This window comes from Saccostrea cucullata, unplaced genomic scaffold, assembly GCF_032062105.1.
Source record: "Saccostrea cucullata isolate Sc308-1 unplaced genomic scaffold, CSIRO_AGI_Scuc_v1 ctg3143, whole genome shotgun sequence".
Classification (NCBI taxonomy): domain Eukaryota; kingdom Metazoa; phylum Mollusca; class Bivalvia; order Ostreida; family Ostreidae; genus Saccostrea; species Saccostrea cuccullata.
The window spans coordinates 186,672-210,000 of record NW_026923888.1 but is presented as its reverse complement, the minus strand read 5'-3'; the positions used below and the strand labels follow the sequence as shown (position 1 = coordinate 210,000).

Sequence of the window (23,329 nt, the reverse complement as noted above, 5' to 3'; positions counted from 1 at the left end):
CGTAAAACAGGCTGTCCAAGACGGATACGAGCAGATATGGGAACGGAGAATACTCATGTTGAACAAATGCAAGTTTTCCTCAGGCGAAACCACCAGGATGAGTTGTCCGGACAAAAAAAGTTTCCTTTATGGTAAGAGTACACACAACCAAAGAATTGAATGGTTCTGGGGTTGTCTTAGAAAAAAAGTTGGACAGTTTTGGATGGATCTTTTCCAGAGCTTATCCACTGATGTTGGAGATACATCATTTTGTGGCAGCTTCCTAGACAAAAGTCTGGTGCAATTTTGTTTCATCAAGCTGATACAGGTATATTAAAGATTTTATCTATGTATTATATATTAAGCATCGATTGCATTCTATGACAGAATTCCGACAGTTTTTTAGCTCACCTCGACGAAGTCGAGATGAGCTTATGCTATACCCCCGGCGTCGGCGTCGGCGTCGGCGTTAGCAGGTTAAAGTTTTAGGAGCAAGTCCATTCCCAAGTAACTATAAGCCCTAGCTGAACCAAACTTGCATGGATGATGCATCTAGGGATGTACAATACCAGACTTGCTTCGGATGCTGGATCTGACCTACATTTTCTAGATGAGTGACCAGGTTAAAGTTTTTGGAGCAGGTTAAAGTTTTTGGAGCAGGTCCATTCCCTAGGAACTATAAGCCCTACCTGAACCAAACTTGCATGGATGATGCATCTAGGGATGTACACTACCAGACTTGCTTCGGATGCTGGATCTGACCTACATTTTCTAGATGAGTGACCAGGTTAAAGTTTTTGGAGCAGGTCTATTCCCAAGGAACTATAAGCCCTACCTGGACCAAACTTGCATGGATGATGCATCTAGGAAGGGACACTACGAAACTTGCTTCGGATGCTGGATCTGACCTACATTTTCCAGATGAGTGACCAGGTTAAAATTTTTGGAGAAGGTCAATTCCACAAGAACTTAAAGCCCTATTTGGACCAAACTTGCATGGATGATGCATCTAGGGATGGACACTACCAGACTTGCTTCGGATTCTGGATCTGACCTACATTTTCATTCCCAAGGAACTATAAGCCCTACCTGAACCAAACTTGCATGGATGATGTATCTAGGGATGTACACTAAAAGACTAGCTCTGGATGCTGGATCTGACCTACATTTTCATTCCCAAGTAACTATAAGCCCTATTTGGACCAAACTTGCAAGGATGATGCATCTAAGGATGGACACTACCAGACTTGCTACGGATGCTGGATCTAATGTACATTTTCATTCCCAAGTAACTATAAGCCTCTACCTGAACGAAACTTGCATTGATGATGTATCTAGGGATGGACACTACCAGACTTGCTTCGGATGCTGGATCTGACCTACATTTTCATTCCCAAGTAACTGTAAGCCCTAGCTAAACCAAACTTGCATGGATGATGCACCTACATGTAAGGATGGACACTACCAGACTTGCTTCGGATGCTGGATCTGACCTTTATTTTCAAGAGACCAGGTTAAAGTTTTGGGAACAGATCTGTCGGAATGAACTTGAAGTCCTTGATATCTGCAGTATTAACAGTTATGAATATTTGTTAACAATATACATGTTTTTCACACTACATGCATAGAAATGTGTTTATGCCATCTAAGGGGTTAAACACAACTTGCAAGAATATTGTTGTTGGGATGAATACTAAATATTAGGAAAATATTATGTGAGATTTGCATTACGTAAACTGATAACATTCGTCGAGGTGAGCTTCGTAATCTTTGATTACCTATGTTTTCTCTCTGTAAAACACAGATATAGTATGAAATATTCTTAGCAATCGTTCAGTGGCAAATGTTACTTAAGATAATGAACAAAAATGGGGGGAAGGGGGGACGAAAAAAAAATTAATAATAGTGATTTCACAATTATAGCTAAGAAAAAAATATGATTGACCTGATGTTTCTAAAAAAGATATACTCTTCAACTTAAATTTAAATTGGTTATGTTCTGTAACTGATAAGACGTAACAATGACCTGAATTAGGATCTACTCAATTAAAAAAGATGCACATTTGTAAAATTTTCAACTAGTTAATCCTCTAAATTACTCAAAAAATGTATTAAAAGGGAATACATATACATGTACATGTATATTAAGCTGCTTAATATACATGTATATGTATTCCCTTTTAATACATTTTTTAAGTAATTTAGAGGATTATTAATTTATTTTGATTTCTAGTCTCTAAGTGTTCAGAGAGAAAACCTGTGGTTTATTCCCATTTTTTCAAATTGTTTTTTATCAACCTCTGTAAAAAATAATGAAAGAAATGTAGCCCTTTGATGAGATCGATCCATAGATATATCAACTTCACGGAAAAGCATATACGTGCTTGCTCGATATGCTTTTCTGTGTTTTCTATATCTATGGATCGACCTCATCAAAGGGCTATATTTACATAGTATGCAGGGAAAGTTCATGAAAATGTAATATATTATGTAGCAATTGATAAATAATAAATGCTTTATCTCACAGTGTATCAGTTTAAATATGTGAGTTTGATCCGTAAATGTAAATTACTTTATAAAATTTGGTCCGGTGGCCTGTAACTTAACTTTACTTTATTGCTACCGGTATATATCTATATATCCACGTTGATTACTAAGCACCTATAGAGATCAATTAAGGAGGATAGGGGGTCAACAAATTATTTTTTATTAACCACCAGATATAACTTAAATTTTGGGATATGATATCTTAAGCTGTCAACTTTCATTTGGCGAAGAAAAATATTTAAAATTTCATAAAGTTTACTTTTAAAATTTGTTCATTTTATTATATCTTTATATGGAGCTCTTCTTCTGAAGGGGATCAAAATACATGTAAGTGTAGTCCAAAAATGTCCACAACCACAGCCCCTTTAAGGTTTTTATATCATATTTACTGTATAGAGTTATTATTTTTTTTATGATGGTTCTTTTAATAGAAAGACTTGGACATGCTGACAACGATGTGGAATACACATACAATTTCGTCGAGCACAAACAAGTTACGAGAAGGAAATCGCCCTCTCATGATGTACACCTTACCCGAACTGTATGGTTATGATAACCAACTTAGTCCCGTTGATGCACATGAAGTTCTACTGTGCGAAGAAGAAACAACCCCAAAACCTGATCACCCTTGTGATGAAACTGTTAAAGAACTGTGTTTAGATATCATGGAAGAAAGTGGTGATATCATGCCAGACGATGCAGATAGTGCCAAAGAGTTGTATTTGTATCTCAGAGAAGCAATTCTTTCACAGATCTGATTCTGTCTTTTAGAGTCGGGAAAGGCTTGCTGATATACATGTACAGTCATGTGTCCATTAATTTTGCTTTACTTTGTTTCGAGGTCATGACTAGTCCTCTAACATGTACACTTATTATTAGGCTTAACTACAATATAATATGATTTTGCGTATCGAATCAACTGTATATAGTATAATACATTATAGTTGTATATGTTTTGATTTTACAGTGTACCAATGTTAAAGTAGATAATAAAATAGGATTTGCAACTATCCACATTTTACTATTTTCCGATATTCTGTCCTTATAGGCTCTCCCAGTGTTTGTGTAAAACATTTGGACATAGTGGTCATAATATGTGACTGAAAATATTTTCCTTTGATTTTAATGAGGACAAGACGAGGAAAACTCAATACCTTTAAAATTATGAAACTGGAAAACGTAACACGCTATTTTAATAATATTTCAATTTCTAATTTTTTCTCTGTGATAACTATGTGAAAGTAAGCGGAGTTGATATCTTGATAATTTTACTGGAAATTCAATGTAAATTAGGCAGGTCGGTAAGGGATACAAGACGAAGATGGCCTAATTTTGTACTCCAAAATAATACTGGACTGTGTGAAACCAAGGATGACGTCGCCTAGACTTTGCACAGCGAATGAATAAGGCAGAAAATAAACAAAAAAATGCAATTTATATAGAAATCAACACCTCGTAATCCAATTAAAACTTTATAGAAACCAATTTATGCATGCAACGAAATTTAAAAATAGGAGTATCTCAGAAATCCATTAGAATTTACACTCCGTCCAGACAAGTTACTGATTGTGATACGACCGATATTGAAGCACTTATTTTAAAGAACTGCGAACGATAGTATTGTTCTCCCGACTACCTCCAAGTCAATTTTCAAAAGTAAGCATATTCGTTGAATTTTTAATATTTTTTATATATAACTATATGGGTTTTCATAAAACATTACTTAAAGGGAAAACAAAGAGAGATAACTCTAAAATTTTGGTAAGACTTGTGTTTTTCACTATAGAAATCAATGGAAAACGGAAAATATTTTTAAAACATCTTTTCTCCCCATGTCACAAAAATTCCTTTATACAGGTAATATGGTAAAATACCGTGAAAGTAGAATTTTTAGCGAGACGCAAATTTTAGCGATTTGTCCTTAAAAACTGGTAATTCATTTTTAGCGAGATGTAATTTTAGCTATTTTAAATTGCACATTAAATTAGCTATTACAAATAAAACGCAACTAATTTTTAGCGATATTCAGTTTTAACGATCTCGGCATCCTTGCTAAAAATGCCAAAATTAAATCCTCGCTAAAAATTCTACTTATACGGTAATTTGAAACTGACAAATCGCGAATAAAAGATGACGCGAATAATAGTTGTTTTACAGTAACTTTCTAGTGATCTAATTTTAGTGCGACTTTACCATTAATCAATTCTTTTCAATTTTAAAATAATGACAAAACGAACAACAAAATCATCAGGAGTAAAATTCTTAATAACATGATATTTTTTTATAGCAATAACTTAAAAGGTCCCCTAATTTCGTTGTAAATAAATTTTCATTGTTTGCAGGCTTTACAGCTTGTTATATTATTCTTTTCCCTTTCAAAATGGCCGTTCCATGTAGTGACGTCACAATGTTGCATTGTGGGTGCCAAGGGCCAAAACCGCGCGACTCACAAAGTCGCTCAGGTGTGAATTTGGGTTTTTCCCAAATAACTCCGTTAAACGTGCATCGATTTCAATGCGTTTTTCTTTTGTTGGTTTTATTTCTCCGCGTTCTAAAACATGTAAAAGAATTGTCACGCATTTCCATTACCCTTAAGAGAAGATAACGGAATCAGCTGAGGTTTTCCAAAAGCTCTCGGCCACAACCGCATCAACTTGGTTCTTTCAGTCAGAGATCGGCAAAACAACATGAGGTTCATTTTTCCGCTAGTCGGACAGACCCGAGAAGTTGCGATTTCTCTCGGCCAGTCAAAGTTGATGGAGATGACCGAGCGACAACCGTGGTAAGGCTTATGTATGGCACTCCAAATTCACAAAAATGAGATAATATCATAGTTTCAAAATTGATAAACTATAGGTTTATCGACTGTAAAATATAGTTTACAAACCGTAAACTATAGTTAACGATTCGTAAAGTATAGTTTTCATCTGTAAAACTATATTTAACTGTTGTAAGCTATAGTTTACAAATGATAATCTAAGTTTGTCTGTCTGTAATGAAACGTTTACGATAGACTTTGTTGATAAACGTAGATTTACGTCTGTAAACTGTAGTTTGCGATCGTTAACTATTATAGTTAAGAGTTGTTAATCATAGTTTCACAAATCTTGAAACTATATTTATCAGATCGTTAACTATAGTTAACGGTTTGTAAACTATAGTTTACAAATCGTGAAACTGTATTTATCAGAAAATCTAGGTTTTGCAATCGCAAATGATTGTTTTTCGGTGTTGAGCATAGTTTACGGTTGTGAAACATAGATTATCGCGTTAACTATGGTTTACAGATGTGAAATATAGATTAATGTTGTTAACTATAGTTTACAGTTCGTAAACTATAGTTTACAAGCGATAAACCTGGTTTATCGATTGTGAAACTATAATTTTCTCATTTTTGTGAATTTGGCGTGCCGTACTTATGTCACTAAAATCTAAATAGTAATGTAGAAATTTCAAAAGAATTACTGCAGTATACGGCCTGATAGGTGTAGATCAGTTTACTGTTTAAGGTTGTTGCTAAAGACGTTTACTTTTTAAATAGCTCTACTTGTTTATTTGTTAATTGTTGTTTAGCATCCCTCTCGAGAATTTTTCAGTCAAATGAGACGCCAACACTTCCATGGAAAACTGCAAATTTTGTCCTATACACGGCACTGAGGGTCATAGAGCAGTGAGGGATCTTTTTCGTGCCTGCACCTTAAGCTTCTGCGTCACGGGACCTTGGCTTATTCTGTCTTATTCGAAAAATCGGTTTTCACGCCACGCAGTGGGATTCGAACCCGCAATGTAAATATCACTCCTTACATAGCTACTCTAGAGCAGACGTTCTAAACATTGCGCCACGTGAGCGACATTACAAGGAATAAGAAATAAAAACAAATAGTTCAAAACTGCGATGCATATATCCTTTTATTTAGAATAACTTTAAACACAAAGAATATTGCTTTCAAAGGTATTTGTTTCATATATTCATGAAAGTCTGACGGACTCATCAGTAACAATCACTATAATGGAGTAAAAAGGTTTCTGGTCCAAATTCTTAAAAAAAAATTAAGATAAACTCGACGCTTAACACGTGTAATTAATAGTACATAGGTAACATACACCATAGAAATGTTCAATTTCAAGTAAATGAATTAAGAGTTCAGAGCTTTCTTGAGCTTTTAGCAACAAATCTTTTAATAACCCAGGTGCATACGACTGGAGTTTACCTTCTACGCAAGAGCACTTCAGATAATGTCCATCACCCAAACGTTGGAATTAAGAACCGCCAAAAATTCGGTTCGAAACCCTGGAAAATTTTCGTAAGTTTTAGGGATCTCCAGTAAACATGTGCATGTATGAGCAACAGGGCGCCGCCCTAGTCCTGTAACATTCACAAACGAGACTTGAATGTTGTCTTGAAGTAACAAATCTGCACCAGTACAAAATCTCATGAATTTTTTCAGCGTAAAAATGTCGAGTTCCCTTACAAACCGTCTTAGATGGTTTGAAACAACAATCTCCTCGGGAGTCATAACTTCAGGAAATTGTAATAATGCTAAAACTTTTCTGGTTGTGGGAAGGAGGTTTTCGAAGAGTGTCTTCAGCTTCTTTTCTGATATGTTAAGCTTCCTAAGGTAAGGACTTATACAGTCTATAACAAACATACACGACTGAACCAGTTCTTTGTGTGCAATTTCTTCAAGAATTTTTGCAATAGTGTCCTGCTTAGGAATTCTTTTTATCTCATGCTGATCAAGAATTTCCAGAAACTCATCCATGTCAACAGATTCGATGTCCTTCAAAGCGGATTTCAAGCAAGCTGCATCACTTTCCGGAATGAATTTTAAGAATTCCTCCAGAAGGTTGCTATTTACCGTATTATATAAGGATTGTTCCAAAAATGCTATTGAAAGCTGAATTGGGAAATGTCCAACACTCTTCCATCCAAATACAATTATTTTCCCTACGGACTGCCATTCAAGCTCTCCATAATCATGTCTTAGACATGGGACTTTGAAAGAGCTTCCCAACGTGCATTCTTCATAAAAGGAATTCCAGAACTCGCAGAGGACATCTCTGGTGACTCCGCCCCCATCCTCAGCAGTTTCAGCCACTCCGTTTGGTAATAACACAGTCAAAGTAACAATGTCACCAAAGGGATCAATTCTTTTAAACTCTTGAATCATTTCTTTGAGGATCTGTCCTCTGTGCAAAGTAATTTTATGTTCAGTAGTGGAGAGGAGGGTTCGATCTATAATTTCTGGCGTATTCTCGTTATCACTCTCGTCCATACCGTCAGTAATACCTGCAAGATTGATTGCTTGCTTTAGGATATCGTCTTTTTCTGTTCCATAATCAGACCCCAAAGATGGTAAACTCGCATCCTCATCCGAATCAACTATTTTTGGTACCTTCTTCCGGCGTAAGGTTACATGAAGTTGTGGTAAATCGTCGTCGCCGTCGGACTTTCTGTTACTACTTTCTGGCAGTTCATCATCCGTGTCTTTGTTTTCTTCAGCATCAATACTTTTTGTTGGTCCATTGTCTTCTGTTGTGAAATAAAATCGCAAAAGAGGAAGTTTGGTCTCCTCGTACATTTCTTTCACAGTCATGTCTTCACGGACCCTTCTGCTGCTAAAGTCTTTTAAGTCGCAAAGAAAGTCCGTAACTGGTCCTTTTGGGGATTCCCCAAGGGGAAAAAATAATCTCTTCCCTTCTTTTATCAAATCTTTCTTTGTTGCATCTTTCTTTACGTTGATTTTTCTTGTCCCTCCTCCCTTTTTAAGTCGTACTTGAACTCCTTTATGAAGCCATCCCAGTTCAATTTTCCTGGTATGCTTCTGTGCATTCCTGTTGCCCCTCAGCCTTGGCCTCATGTCTTCTGAATCTTCTTCTCCTGATGAATCTTTTCTCGGCTTTCTCTTCTGTCTACAGTCTTCAATTTTTTTTCGTAGGACAGAGAGTAGATTTTCTCTTTTACCGTCTTGTTTTTTCTCTTTCTGTTTTTGTGTGACGAATCTTTTTAGTCTAAGCCTGTCACCATGAAGGGGTATGTATTCAGAGAGTTCTTCATCTGTCATTGAGAATATCAATTCAGGGTCAATCTGATAAACATAAAACAAGGGGTTAGAAATCACTTCATGCTTGAAATATCTTGTCAACTTGTCAATTATGAAAACCTATCTCTTCTCAATCAAAATGTTTTAAGGAAAAATTGGCATTCTTGAAAAGTAGGTCAAACTTCAATGTAATGAGGTCAAAAATTAAAAAAAAAATAAAAGTGTATTTAGAAAGGTCTTGTCACATGAAACAAGATGTGTTTGTAAATAACAGATGCCCCGTATGGTAAGATAGCATAGGTTAAGCTTTCTCAAATGCAGATCAAAATATGTTGGTACCTAAAGTAAGGCCTTTTCACAAGAAATGCAAATGAGAAATATAATAATATACAAAGGCTGTCACCAAGGTTAACGTTTACGAAGGTGGGACAAACTCCGGGCTCAAGATCAAAAAGTCAAGGGCCTTGTCTAAAAGAATATGTATGGGGATTATGAAAGCGATGGCCCTTACCGTTCGAAAGATATGGCAAAGGTTAATGTTTGAAAAAAGTAAGTCAAACTCCAAGGTCAAGGTCAAAGGTTCAAAGTTGCTGATATCCAATGAAAGGTCTTCTCACAATGATTACATATGTGAGGCATGAAAGCCCACGCTCTTACCGATTAAAAGTTTTTTTTCATAAGTACGATAATTTCCAGGGTCAAGGTCAAAAGGTCAAAATTTTTTATTTCAAATGAGGGTCTTGCAACAAAAAATTGATATTTGAAATATGAAAGTCCTTGTATCTACCGTTTAAAAATTAGGACCAAAGTAAAAGTTTGGATTTTTTATGTAAAACTCGATCAAACTCCGTAATCAAGGTAATAGTGTCAAGGTTCTTGATATAAAATGAAATGTGTTGTTACAGCGATTGATTGTTTGAAGTATGAAAGCCTAGTACTAAACCTTTAAAAAATATGGTCAAGGTTGTATTTTAAAAGTAGGTTAAAACTCCCAGGTCAATGATTCCCTAATATGGACCCGCCCTACCACCTTGCGCCATGGTTTTAACAATTTAAAATCTACACTATCCCAAGATGCTTATTTTAATATTCATATGAAGCAGAGTTTATGCAAAATCGTATGCGTGAAAATAAGAAAACACTTGCTGTGGCCTTCAACTCGACATTAAGATATATCGACGACGTATTCCTACGTCGATACGATATATCCCGGTGAGCTTGAGATAAAAGATACCACAGAGTCTGACACTTTTGTTTCATACTTGGATATTTTACTTGAAAAAGAAAAATCATGCTTTACGTATGAAAATTTTCTAAAAAGAGATAAATTATTGATAATCAAGTTGATGAAACAAGTATATCAGCAGTCTCGTTTAAAGTAATCATTTCGTTGGGTCTATGATCGAGACCTTGTCAGCAAATACAATTTATCATAGAGTCAAATGTTGACTGACGTTTTTCATACCGATTGTTAGTCCATTATTTATACACTGAATTGACGACGGATTTTTCCCGTTATTTCCTGATCATGACAAGGAGCACACGGCAGGTGTGACCGGTCGGCAGGAGATGCCCACTCCTCCATTGCACCTGATCCAACCCCTCTAGGGTATCTAGGGTCCCTGTTTGTTATGCTCTTATTGTATTGTTTTATGGACTTTGAGATTGAATACTGTTCGTTATCTCTGTATCTTTCTTCCACATAATTTTCAGCTTTCCTGACCCTGTGGATCCTGAGAAAAAGATGTTACTTGAATTCCCTATTGTGGGCCCGCCTACCCCTGGGGGTCATGATTTTATTAATTTGAAATCTTCACTTCCCCAGGATGCTTCAGCTTCAGAAGTTTCAGCTTTTCTGGATCAGTGGTTCTTTAGAAGACGATTTTTAAAGATTTGTTCTATATATTTCTATGTAAAACTTGAATTCCCTATTGTGGCCCAGCCCTACACACTGGATTCATGATTTTCAGAATTTAGAATTAACACTACCCAAGGATGCTTCCACATACATGTAAGTTTCAGCTTTCTTGGCCAAGTGTTCTTGAGCAGAAGTTTTTTAGTGATCCCACCCTATTTTTGCCTTTTCTTGATTATCTCCCCTTGTAAGGGGACTTGGCCCTTCATTTTAACAATTTAAACTCCTCTTAACCCTAGGATACTTTGTACCAAGTTTGGTCCATTGGTTCTTGAGAAAAAGTCGAAAATGTGAAAAGTTTACAGACGGACGGCGGAGAGAATGTGATCAGAAGAGCTCACTCGAGCCTTCGGAAGCTCAGGTCCTCCCTTGAATACCAATTATTTTTAAGAATACTGATACTGTGAATGATGGAAACTTCACGTTGTTTTGCTAAAATCAAAGTTATAATTTTTGGTAAAGGAAGCCGATAATCGAAGATAAGACTATCGTAATGTTAAAATGATTTCTAGCATATGCGATAATTTAAAAAATCAGTTGATTTTCAATAAGCGATGTTTGACAAATGGTTAAGAGGCAGTCCTCCGAAAAACCAGGCAATATTGTATTAATAGGCGGCACATCGAATTTTTTAATGTGAGGAATATTTGATATAATTTATTCAAAACAATATCAATGTAGTCCAAAAGGAATAATGTAAATGAAGATTTGTTTGAAAATTGCTTATTTAGTAAAATATCCTTGTGTTTTGTGTTTTTGAATTCTCCTATATAAACCATTGAATGTAGGTCAGAAACAAAGAACTGTAATTTCTCATACATTTTAACGGGACTATAATTCACTAATAACTAAATCTGGAAATATTTCATCTTTTTGTTTAAAAAATAAAATCAGTGGGAAAAACACCTTCGATAGTAATTTTCTGGCAAAATACACAGACATTTTTATGAAATTTAGCAAAATTAATGAATCTATCAAACTACGGCACCTGCCACGTATATAACATGTTAGAAAAATAAATCATGTGATTTGTTTTAATCATATTACAACAAAAGAGCCAAATTTAACATTAAAATTATAGTAATTTTTTATATAATTCCGGTCGGGATCGGTTTCATTTGGGAAAATTATTTAAAAAAAAAGGTAAATTTGACTTCCTTTATTTCTTACCTGTTCCCACTAATTTTACAAAGTGACTCATAAGATTGTACTTTGTATATCTATAATAAAATGAGAAAAAAATATGTCCTTGTAATGTATTTGGTTTATAAGATAATGAAAATTGGATACTGAATTCAAATAGTTACTTGCTAAACTCAAATTTGGACCATATATTTTTTTGAAGAAGTATAAATTGGAGTCTTATAAAAGATAAGAGTCTATGCTATAAATAATATTCATCGACACGTTATGCCCCTTATGCAAATTATCCCATGTTTCCCACTATTGTTGATCATGTGCCCCGGCATACTATTATACTAACTAGACAGTGATTCCTTAAATGTATGACTTTGAGATATCTGGTATGAAACAACAGAACTCTGAAAAATGTTTTATTATGGTACCAGAACGGGGAAAACGTAAATCTGTTAAATCGTGGGAAACGAATGATCGAGAAAAACGACACTGCATGCATGAGGACAGAATTCTTTTAATCTTCAACTGTCACGTGATACGTATTTAGGCCTATATCCGGTTTGAAATTCAGATGAACCGATGCACAAATGAAAGCAATGAGTATCAATTTAAGAAATAAGGTATCATTTTTAAGCGGTTAGCTTCGCTAGCCGCTTTATGGCATGTGTCCGATTGTTATCGACACCGGAAACTTCCATAAGGCGCTACCTATCGACAACGGAAACTTCAACAAAGCCTCTACCTAGTACCCATGATTTGTTTCTAACACATATTACATATGTTAAATAAAATCAAGACTATCAAAACAACATAATCTTTCGGTTTTTAATTTTTTTTTCTGATTTTGTTTGTCAATAAAATAAATTTATAATTGTTGTATTTTAAAAAGTTTATGTATAGGAGCATTTGGTGTCGAGATTATATTTCCGTGACATCAGCTGATGGCAATCGGGCCCTGTGACGAAATTCGAAGTCAGCATGCAGTTTAGCTGATAACATTATCAACGCGTTAGATTTAAACTTTAGGAAGAAATGTATAGCGAGAAATATCATATTTGAACCCAATATGCACAGAAAAAAGAGGCATGATTGCCATGAAAAATCTTGACAATTAGCACAAATTGAAAATTATATCTAATGAATGATTATTTTTGAAAGTTTGCTAAATTCCCATGCAAGGTATAAGTTGTAAAAATACTTTTTAAATTTGAATTTGTCCAATTTGTTAATTATCATTTTGAGCCTTTGAGAAGTAATAAAAATTAAAATACAGATTTTTACAGGCATATTGATAGAAATTCGCATACTTGTTTTTAGTATAAAAAAAAACAAAAAAAAAAAAAAAAAAAAAAAAAAAACAATTTATTGCTTATGCGACATATTGAAAAAAGTCACAATGATACCTAGGTAATTCTTGCAATGGACAATTAAATTGTTTTTTATACACTGACATTTAGTGAACCTTTGAATATTTAAAATACTAGTATTGATGGATTAAACAACAACTTTCCTTTTCACACATTTTTTTATACAATATTTCATGAAAAATATTTACCAAATACTCAGTATATGTTCCTTTATACATATCGTGCAATACTCTTTTTTAAATAATTGTCATATACCATTTACTTATTCGAACATTTAATTGTATGAAAAGTAAATAATGTACATTTCTTAAAATGTTATTATCTTGTTTACTTGTCTTTCTTCCTGTGAGAGAAATAGTGAATAATATTAATAAACAGATGTACTCAGTATCTGTATCAAAATACAGAATGAACAGTGATCGGTCTCAAAAGAAAAACGGATCCTTGAAAGTTCCGGTGCCTAGGAAAAGTAAGCATCCCCAATGACAGTTACACCTGCTGACCTGCAGTGAGCCTACGAAACTGAAGCTCTCTGAAATTAATTAATTCTCTGCTCGTCCATCCGTTTTTCTCAGACTAGCCAGCTAAAGATCTATGTATAGTACTCCAAACCAATTAATTTGAAGAATTTGAATTATCATTTTATTTTCTTTTTGAGTTGTTTGCTATAGTAGCCTTTACAGTTACCTAATTTCAGAATCAATAGACCATGAAAGCCAATTAAATTTGCAACATCAACATATTTTTTTTTTCGTTCTGAGCACTTTTGGACGCCACCAATGGAGACAATTAGGGAGAATTTTTTTAAATTGAACTTCCTGTCTTTCAAACTGAAAATCTCAGGTTGATATTTTGACACAAACATTTGTGACATCAGTCTGGGATATTATTGGTTTTACTATTTAGTTAAGTACTACAACATTCAGTGTGTCTGCTTTTTCGCTGATGACAATGGAAAAAGATATGCATGCTTACTTTAGTGTCATCATTCAATGCATTTTTTTGTTATTGTACACTGTACATATTCGATGAAAGCATGCTAGCCGCTTTTCAGTACTTTCAGTACTTTGATTAAACATATATCGTGATATAAATACGGGTTGGTCAATGGATTAAATTCCATAAAGCCCGAAGGGCTTTATAATGAATTTAATCTTGTACCAACCCGTATTTATAGCCCGATAGATGTTTTAAAATGATACCTTATTACTTAAATTTACATTTGTGACTTATTCATACGTTATATTTGTCTGATTATGACTTTGAACGTGTGAAATGCATTATTTTTCAAACCCAACGGCAAGTATTTAATCCACTGATCGCGCGTCGACCCTTTATGACGGCACTGAGAAATTACGTCAAACGATTATCCAAACGCACATCTATGACCTCTTGACCCCATACCTGTATTTATACAGTTATAGATACGCATTCCTTTCAGTAGTGTTATATAAAGGAAAACATTTGAAATGTAAATATAACTGTATAACTGTATAATGTTAAAAACCAATATCATTATCGGATCTTTAAGATTTTATGAAGAGCGGGTACATGGACATTGTAGCAGGTGGATGTCTAATTTTTCTTCTTCGTATTTGTTTATTTCGTAAATCTTTAATGTGAATTTAGCGACCTTTAAAACTGACGTGGTTAATGGACGTAACAGCCGCTTGTGACGTCAGATGACGCAATAACGCAAACAAACATTGCCAGGAAAAAAGGTGACGAATTAATTTTAAACGCACATTTGTAGTATTTTCACGTTAATTTAACAGGGTTATAGTTTTTAACTAAATTGAGTCAAAACATTGTATATTTTGTTGTTCCTTTATTACAGAAAATGGATTTAGTTCCTACTGTGTATTCTAACGCGCGGTGACAAGGTTTCGCGTATGTAATAGAATGTCGTGGGTTTCTAATGAATATCATAAGGAAAAATATACGGAATGTAAATATTTAATCATAAAGCTCTTTGGGCTTTATGGAATTTAATCTCGTGACCAACCCGTATTTATATCCCGATAGATGTTTAAAAATGATACCTTATTTTTTAGTAAATTATTTCCAGAGAATGTTGGTATTTGAGAACGTTTTTTTTTCGTCAGCATGTTTAGACTAGAGCCATTTTGAATTTTCAGCAACGTAAATGTTATGGTGATGTATTCATCTTGCGCATTGTTTTTTATGCATAAAATTTAATATAAAAGTTAAAGAAACTTTATTTTATTTTATTATTAATTCAAAATCATAATGAAATGATAAGAAATGAATGTAATATTTTTTTTTCTTTGATAGATGTATCAAAGAAAAAAGTTGACCGAAAAACTTTTATATCAATGCGCTAGGCGCATTGATGAAGTTTTCCTCCAAATTTTTCTTTGAGACATCGATCAAAGAAAAAAAAAATGATGTATTGTAAACAATTGCTTTTACGTTTTACAAAACTATATTATTTTACCCTGCAAAACAGCAGTACTGCAGTTACCGTGAAATGGTGTAGTATACCGAAACAATCATAGGCGATTCAATTTTTTATGAGATATTTCTACATTAAAAAAAACACTTTGTAGGCATGATTACAGATACATGCGCTTTTAGAGATTGTATGATAGGTAACCCATTGTGTCCTAAAACAAAGCAGTTAAATTATTTTTAAAAAAATATTTTCACTGACATTTCGAAGAATTATCGTTGTCTCAATTTTGCTAGAATTCCAAGTATGATTTTGACATCGCATGTCGAAATGTTTTGACGTCATAATAACATTGCTAAAAATATGACGTCACATACTTGCGATTCCTTGAACGCTCCGCCCACTGAACACTTTGATTGGTTGAATTACTAATAAATATTCACGAGGGAGTAGTCCCAGGGAATAGCTCTGATTTTCCAGGTAGTAGTCTTCAGATGAGCGAAAGAGTCTCTTCTCGGGGAAATAGACAGTTTTATGGTATTTATTTTATGTAGAGTAATTACAGTTGAGGTATAATAGATGTATTTATGCATGTTGAACTTCCAATTGAGAAAAACAAAATTACTGATTATATTATTAAAATGGTAGTTTAATAAGAAAGACCTACTAGTAGTTCGATATAAAAGCTTAAATGAGTTATTCTTGTCATTCAATTGATTGGCATTGTGCATTTAAATCTTGTACTTGTATAATTATTTACAAAGTGAGAATGAAACTGAATTGAAAAAGAAATGATTTGACAGGATATAATCTCAATGTTTCATTTGAGTTTCTTTCTCACCATTTATTTCGATTACCTGTTCCTTTTTTCTCCACAGCTGGAATACAGTGAAACTGCAGACTCTAGAATAGTGCAGAACACTCAGACAATTCTGCTTTATATACTCTTGAGATAGTCTATTTTTCTCTAAGGGGTGTCAGGTTATAACATTTTAAAACTAGTGTTCAGGCCTCAAGTACTGTGTTGTATTAGTATTTTTTATGTTGTTCCACAAGAACTTTTGTAACGAATATTAATCCAATGGTTCTATTAAGCTTGGGAAAGAAAGTAATTGTTTAAAACCTCACAGGAAATAACTGTAAATATATTACATTTAGCATGTACGATATTTAGCAGAAAACGATTTTATTACTATAGTAAGCGTATACATGTATTTGATTTTGCGCATTTTCATGTATCATTGTTTTAGATATTTAGCGATTTTCTTGAATTAGTGGAAGTATCTTTCCACCGAAAAGCTCTAAAAGAATACGCCGCCAATGTAATACGTTTGTAGTATTTCGAAAAAATAAAACTTCCTGACTTTGAAATTTGCAGACAAGGAGTAATGAGTCCTAATTGCTATATCCAGATTCTAATGAGAAATGAATTAAATTAAACAGACTAGAGAGAGAGAGAGAGAGACAGACAGACAGAGAGAAAGACAGTGAGTGAGTGAGAGAGAGAGAGAGAGAGAGAGAGAGAGAGAGAGAGAGAGAGAGAGAGAGAGAGAGAGAGAGAGAGAGAGAGAGACAGACAGACAGAAATACATTGAGACAGAGAGAGAGAGAGAGAGAGAGAGCGAGATTTTTTACGGTTTGGATTTTGCGACAAAGTGAGCAAGGTGCTTAGCTTCTACTCAAAATTATTGTTGATGCATGCATTGTGGCAATGCACTTTGATAACATTACACACTAGTTTTTCATAGTGCGTTGAAAATAGGACAAAATCAACTCGCTTTGAAAAACAATTTCAAGGTGCGCTGTAACAAATCAATGCATTCGACCTAAAAGGGGGGACATGGTGCACCTTCTAAAAGAGAAGCCATTGTCTCCAAGAGTATGCAAATCTAACAACACTTGAAAAATATCAAAGGTGTTACATTAAAGTTTTAGAATTCAGAGAATTTAAAACTAACTATTACAATCTAGATTGTTATAGCTAGTTTTAAATTCTCTGAATTCTAAAACTTTAATGTAACAAAGGCACTAATGTATGAGTGGGCCCTTTTACTGTGAAAAGGATTTTGCTAAAGAAGATAAGATTTTTTTTAAAAGTTCTACTTGTTTCAGATTTTGAAGACATTTTACGGTCAAAGGTCAAGGTAATAAATTCAAGAATTCTGTCTGTTTAACACTTTTTCCGCGCGATATCTCGATAGCCTAAGCTTTGAGCTTTCACAATGAAATTTTATACTACAACTTCCAATGACGTAGGGAAGACTTATTTACACATATTTCCCATTTATTACTATAAGTATGTATAGTGGGATGTGTCCTAATTTATGACCTTGAATTTTGTTCAGAGTTATCTCCCCTTTTTTCAATAATAAAAAAAATCAATTAAAAATTAATTGTAGTCGGTAATTTTTTATTTAAATTGTCATTCTATTTTCAATGCTTCGATGCATCTTTCCACCGCAGGATTTATTGATACCTTATAGCCAGTTATTTTGGCGGGGATATAAATTTGGTAATCCTAGTATTTCAATTTTTATTTTGAAAAAAGTAATAAATTCATACTTCTGTGTGACCGCCCGCCTTTCCTAAAGTGCACCCCCTAGATCTGTGCATGCTTTTCTTTTTCTCCCGAGTGGGATAGATAGAATTAGCTTGTTTTTCATAAAGTAAGCATTTGGGTTATGACATCTTATTGAATCTGATAAATGGGTTTGTAAGAACAATGTATTAGTGTTGTTTATTTTGTTTCAATTCTAGTGGGTTTTTTTACGGAAGCCCGTTGGTGCCAACTATGAAAAATATTTTATCTGGCAGCCGCCACTAGTATATTTGGTGGCCGCCACCACTTATTATTTGGCGGCCGCCACATAATTTTTATGACGGCCGCCATATAATTTATCTGGCGGCCGCCACATATTTTTTTTTGGTGGTCACTATACAATATGTGGCGGCCGCCACTTATTATTTGGCGGCCACCACATAATTTATCTGGTGGCCGCTATACAACATTTGGCGCCCGCCACATATTTAATTGGCGGCCGCCAAATATTATCCGGCGGTCGCCACTTATATATCTGGCGGCCGCTATATAATATTTGGCGGCCGCCACATAATTTATTTGTCGGCATCCAGGTAACACCTGGCTTCCTGATGCGCGCGCATGTTTTTATGTGTGGTTATAGGTGGATACAGTGTAAAAATTATAATAGCAACATAAATCAACCAAACTTTTAAGAGATTTATTATGAACCAACACTCCAATCCACACTACTAGTAGAAATGTTTTTGCATAGAGCAGATTAATATTTGATTTCAATTATGCAAGTATTTGTAGAGTGTTTCGATTATTCAGAAGCCTCATCAGGGGTCACGGACATAAATCATGGTGTTTGCTGTAAGCTATGATTGGTTGAGAATGAATAAAGTTTTGCATTTGGGATTTCCAAGAATTCGTTTTCTGTCATTTACTTTTTTATCAAAAAGCAGCGGTTGTGTCAACATCCATCTTCTTAACCCAATAACATTCACCTTTTGCAAAATAATTTATGTGGCGGCCGCCAAATAATAAGTAGCGGCCGCCAGATAAAATAATTTTCGTACGTGGCACCAACAGACTCCGTATTTTTTTTATATTTCAAGTTAAGATTTGGCTAGCTAGGTCAAAATAAGATAGGTAAAAAACTAAAATAAAAAATGTTTTATGCAAAGATTAGGCTAAAGAAAGATTACATGTTACATGGGACCTATCTGCATAAAATATATTTTTTTTCTGCATGTTCTAAAAAGTACTGCATAGGCTCGGATAGGCAAATTGAAAGTGGGAGGGGGCTAAAAAAGTAAAAAAGTAAACCCCAAATATATAATGTATATCTTTGCCCCCAAAAAGTGTGAGAGTCTAAACCCCCCCCCCCCCCCCCCCCGTTTCCGACGCCTATGTACTAGAAAATGTTACGGATATTTCAATGGTTCTTTATTGCTATTCTAAGTTAAGGGTTCAGTATGGCTGTTATTGTATGGCAGGGACAATGGTGTCTCCGTTGTCTAAATACAGTATCCATGAAGATTCAACAATTAAGCGAAATGACAAACTCTAACAGGGTTAGTAGTGAGCTTGTGGAATCCCGTTTGGTGACCGTGGGATTGTTAAATCTGCTACAATGTCCATGTACCCGCTCTTCATAAAATCTTAAAGATCCGATAATGATATTGGTTTATAACTTCAAGAAATATTGTTCCGTGAATTTGAAATTAAGTTATTGTATATTTTCTGTTCTTTTGATTAAGAGATAAAAATGCATGAATCTGCATGCACGAACGCTTCTATTTCTATGCGGAGTGAACTGAGGATGAAAACGAGGTTTTAATTGGCTAAATCTGCTATAGACAAAAGAAATGCTGAAAGCACTTTCTTCAGTTTTCAGTTCTGTAATGGTTATAAGACGAAAACTGTCCATTATGTCAGATATTAGACGACCCGAGGCGCGTTAGCGCCGAGGAGAGTCTAATATCTGACACAATGGACAGTTTGAGGCTTATAACTTACTTAAAACATTTCACCATTGTCGAACATTTCCATTGTTAACTTATTGGACAGCTACAGGTAAGGTCTCGTTCTGCTTGAATGACTACCTGGCACTGTTCACCAAGTTAGGCCAAAGAAAACCAGTTTTGGTTTTTCTTCTGATTTTATTAATTGTAGGAATCATCGAGAGGTGTTTTATATCGATAAATATGAACATTAACTTTGTTTAGTCTAATTTGTCCGCATTGCGACATTTTTTATCTAAACTACGCATGCGTAAAAGTCAGTTCTACTAAATTCTTGACAATTTATTCATTTTTCAACGCAACGACCACGGATGACGACGTGCATTTTGATTTTGGAAAAAATGCCTTCAGAATCGGGTGTTTTGACGATGCCATTTACCGATTACACCAAGATGCCTCAGTTCAAGTTTTTACTATGAAATCCAGATATATATTATTATGTTTCGGAGTTTCCCGTTAACGGGTAATTTTTGTAAAGCAATAGGATTTGAAGTATTTTAATCCTACAACTGTTTAAGCATTTTCTTTGAAATTGGGAGATTATGTCTGGTGTATTTTTTTTGAAATGCAACACTTTCTCTTTTGTGTGCAGGTTTCAAACTCGGGAGGATTTTACCCCAACCACTCCTTTAAACAACGACAGACACTCGCTCAAACGACGCAGGAATAGGTGGACAAATGGTAATAAATCACTGAACGAAATTACAGATTCTGTTGGAATTTCGTGGGCAAAATTTTGTGCTAAATGCGGAAAAATGGATATTTCAATAAACAAAAAGCCCAACGTTGTGTTTAAGAAAACGCATTATTGTGTTCATTGGATTCTATATTATCAGATTATGTTCCGTGAATCAAGCATTGGAAAATGAATCTATCATATAGCAATGGGCGGTGAATCCAGGAACTTTATGATCGGAGCCACGGATGCGTCTACAATAATGAATCTGAGACATTCAATTCACTGGATTTTTTGTGCCATTTTCAATAGGATTTTTTGTGAAATACTGACATTTAACGCTAGCCTACTATTTTCCTACGTTGTTCATATTAAATTGTTAGATTTGTCATTGCCTTTTAAGTGCTGTTTACTTATTTGCCTCGCTCTTTGTTCTCATTTTAACGTTACCTGTACCTGTCCAATAAGTTGAATCTTATTGGACACCTACAGGTAACTTATTGGACGGGGTTGGACAGGACAATAACAAATTTATTGAACCAGGTTTAACAAAAGATGACGTCACAGAAATGTTTTAACTAAGATTCTTTGAATTATTATCACAGAGAAAAAAAATCCAATAAACTCTAACTTAAAGCTTTTTTCAAACTTGTCAACTTGTATAGATGAATCATATGTGGACGAAAATAGCAAACAAAAGAGTGGAAGCATACTGAAAAATGAAAAATAAAGTTTTGTATCTTAGTACATCATAAATTACGATCGTGATGTCAGGTAAAAACAAACCTTTTCTTCTTTCATTCTCTGGACGCTTTCTTCAGGCATATATTTCCAAATTTCTTCCATGGTGATTTTTGAAAAGGCCGAATTATGGAATAAAGGTTCTTATATAATACCAAAAGTCGTAATGACGACTTTTTATCTCGTAATAACGACTTTTTTTCTCGTTTTTACGACTTTATTAAGTCGTAATGACTACTTTTTAAAGTCGTAATGACGACTTTTTATCTCGTAATAACGACTTTTTAACTCGTAATAACGACTTTTTATCTCGTTATTACGACTTTTTATCTCGTAATAACGACTTTTTATCTCGTAATAACGACTTTATTAAGTCGTAATAACGACTTTTTATCTCGTAATAACGACTTTTTAAGTCGTAATAACGACTTTTTATCTCGTTATTACGACTTTGTTAAGTCGTAATAACGACTTTTATCTCGTAATAACGACTTTTTATCTCGTAATAACGACTTTATTAAGTCGTAATAACGACTTTTTATCTCGTTATTACGACTTTTTATCTCGTAATAACGACTTTATTAAGTCGTAATAACGACTTTTAATCTCGTTATTACGACTTTTTATCTCGTAATAACGACTTTTTATCTCGTAATAACGACTTTATTAAGTCGTAATTACGACTTTTTAAGTCGTAATAACGACTTTTTATCTCGTAATAACGACTTTATTAAGTCGTAATAACGACTTTTTATCTCGTTATTACGACTTTTTAAGTCGTAATAACGACTTTATTAAGTCGTAATAACGACTTTTTATCTCGTTACTACCACCTTTTTTCTCGTAATAACGACTTTTTATCTCGTAATAACGACTTTATTAAGTCGTAATAACGACTTTTTAACTCGTTATTACGACTTTATTAAGTCGTAATAACGACTTTTTAACTCGTAATAACGACTTTTTATCTCGTTATTACGACTTTATTAAGTCGTAATAACGACTTTTTAAGTCGTAATAACGACTTTTTAAGTCGTAATAACGACTTTTTATCTCGTAATAACGACTTTATTAAGTCGTAATAACGACTTTTTATCTCGTTATTACGACTTTTTATCTCGTAATAACGACTTTATTAAGTCGTAATAACGACTTTTTATCTCGTTATTACGACTTTATTAAGTCGTAATAACGACTTTTTAAGTCGTAATAACGACTTTTTAAGTCGTAATAACGACTTTTTATCTCGTAATAACGACTTTTTATTTTTTTTTTTATTTTCCATATTTGACCCTTCTAGGCTTCCGTACTTCAACACCTGTATACGGAGTTAATATATCTCAGCTGATTCAGGAGCAAGCCCATGGCGATTCCTCCATGGTACCTTTTACTGTTCTTTATCTCGATATTTTTCCTCTTCTTGTTTAAAAAAATGAATAAATACAGCTAGCGTCAGAGGATTATTTAGAACGGCTAATGTTTTTTTTTCTTATCACGTACAGGATTTGGAGCAAATTGTGCATCATATGAATACAAAAATATATACTATGCATAAAAATGGGAATTCCGATAGATCATTTGAACAATTCCTAATTATTTATGAAAAACTAGACTTTTTCTTCCTAGGTAAAGTTTTAAATCGAACTCAAGAAATGTCGTATCCTGTGATTGGACGTCAATTATATTATTTTTCTTTAAAAAAATCACTGATTCTACACAAAATATTTACTCTAAAAATAGTAAAAAAAATCGTAGTAGGCGGAACAATGTTTTTCAAAAAACGTTTGGAACTCAAGTGATAAGCACTTTTTTTCTTTTATACTGATTTTTTTTTTCTTTTATACTGAACTTTTTTTGAAAGACCACTATGAGAGATTCTGTTATAAATAAATAAACAGACATTTTGTATGAAAATAATTTTAAAGGACGCCTCTTCCTGTTTCGCCTCTTGTATATCATATT

At 34.1% G+C, this 23,329-nt stretch overlaps 1 long non-coding RNA gene across 1 annotated transcript in view; it reads right to left on the bottom strand.

The window, feature by feature from the left end:
- Positions 1-23,194, bottom strand: part of LOC134265207 (uncharacterized) — a 26,876-nt gene extending 3,682 nt beyond the window's left edge. Inside the window, exon 1 of the long non-coding RNA XR_009991698.1 lies at positions 22,678-23,194. This is a non-coding gene — a long non-coding RNA (uncharacterized LOC134265207). The remainder of the gene's footprint in view (positions 1-22,677) is intronic.
- Positions 23,195-23,329: the final 135 nt, after the last annotated feature.